We start from the raw sequence: 2,252 nt of genomic DNA on the forward strand, positions 1-2,252 counted from the left end.
TGTAGTTTTTTTTTAATTTTCTAAATCTTTTATAAGAACCTTCTCTTGACAATAGCAAACAACAAAATAAGAATTAGCGAAATCGGTCCAGCCGCTCACGCGTGATGCCGTGACCAAGGGAAATAGCGATTCATTTTTATATATTAAAGATTTATTGTTGGCATACTTAAAAATATTTCGAGTCTTACCTACCTACCCCTTTCCGGCCGAGAAACTGTTTCTCCGATTTTTTTTCTAAAATGTCAATTCATTATTGTGGTTCGTGAAACGATGATTCACGCGCGCTCAGGATAAGGTGCACGATTGTATCAAGCCGGTCGGAAAGGGCTACAGACAGGGTAGCCTACCTAATAGTTTTAACATCAAGGTATGAAGAGAGAAGAATCCAGAGGCAGATCTAAGAATAAGGGCTTTTTGGGCTGCAGTCCATGGCTCTATGAATTAAGGGCCCCCGACCTCTATTAACCCTTAATAACGCCCCATTTATATTGGAGCATACTAACTACCACAGAATCAAAAGCAGCTATCGAATACATATCTGTCAAAGAATATTTTTAAAGCTAGTCGTATTTTCAATAATTACAATGGAAATTGTGACGTAGGTGCTTATATGAAATAATAAAGTTCAGTTTCCAACTCAACGCAAGTGGTCACTAAATCGCTATTGTATCATTATCGAACAATTTTTTGACAAATTGCATTTAGTTGATTAATAAGTTAGAGCCCAACCAAGTAGTATTAGCCCAGGGCCCCACAAACTCACCGTCCGCCCCTGGCAAAATCTTAAAAAAAGGTTATTATCGGTATTATTGGGATTTTATATTCACATGACACCAATAATCTATCTGCTCGATGCACACGAAAGAAATTATTGCTTAGTGCAGGGTTTTTACTCTTGGGTCGTGGCCTTGTATGTAGGAGGTTGCGATTAGGACATCGAGCCCGGGTTTACCCGGTCCGGAAAAACCTGGGTTTTCCCGGTTTCGACAATTACAAAAAAACTCGGGTTTGACTTTTAATACTATGCTATGCTATGGATGCCCTTGCCAGTGCGTCCCACCGTTTTCTTACCGAACATTCGTTACTAAAGGCATTGTGGCCGTTGTTCGCCATATCTTTGCCCGGGTGCAGTTTATACAGACAGGATTCTCGCCTATCTGTACGTCTGAGCATTCAGCTTTTAAGTGTGGGGCCGTCACAGTGACTACATAAGTGGATTGGCTCCTTGCACAATTTTTTGCCTTGTCCATATCGAAGGCATCGAGTGCACTGCACCAACGGGGATTGATTTTCAACCATCACTCTGAAGATCGACTCATAGTTTTCCGGTGTCAAGGGCTCTCTTTCATATGCTGGGTGAGACCGTTAGCACAATGTGGCAGTTTTGAGGGTTTCTCGCTATGCGCCGGTATTTTACAGCAACTCGGTTTTCCACCTCGTTGAGGCCATCAAAGACCTCCCAGTTCTGATTTATGAGGGCCTTAAGGACTTCGTCGTCGCTATGGATCTTCAGTACGTCCCTCAGTATCAGAAGCGGGTTCTTGTTTTTAATGTCCTCAACGACGAGGTGCTCTCCGGACGCCTCCAGACGCTCCCTGATTGGCTTTCTTTCCTGTTCCGAGCCGCAGCCCTTTATTACCTTATCTTATCTTTTGCCTTCCTCACCTTTTCCACCCGTATCCAACCTTCCTTCGCATCCACTGCTTTCCTTATTCTTTCTTAGACCTCGTCACCCGTTTCATCTTGGTTCTTGGATATGACGATCACTGAGTGGAGTGCTCTAGGTTCCCTGTTCGGGTCTTTTAGTGGGTTTATGATGGCTACTTTTTGTAGGTACTTAGTGTAGAAAATCGATAGATGAGTCATAGTATATTTTATTTTTAAAAATTATAACAAAAAGATCGAAAAGCTCGAAAAAACCGGTCTACCCAGGGTTTTGATTACTCTTAGACCAGAAAACCCGGGTCTCCAAGATTGAGCCGTTTCGATGCCCTAGTTGCGATGCACTTTTGAAAGACCGCATTTGTTCCAATATGATGAGGGCGCGGGGGATCGCGAAATATTTTAGCGCCCCGACCCCTACCAATATTATAAATGCGAAAGTAACTCTGTCCGTCAGTCTGTTACGCTTTCACGTCGAAACCACTGAACCGATTTTGATGAAATTTGGTATAGAGATATTTTGAACCTTGAGAATCAACAAAGAATACTTTTTATTCCGGTAGAGGATATACCGCGTGATAACCTACACC

The sequence above is a fragment of the Choristoneura fumiferana genome, chromosome Z (assembly GCF_025370935.1).
Source record: "Choristoneura fumiferana chromosome Z, NRCan_CFum_1, whole genome shotgun sequence".
Classification (NCBI taxonomy): Eukaryota; Metazoa; Arthropoda; class Insecta; order Lepidoptera; family Tortricidae; genus Choristoneura; species Choristoneura fumiferana.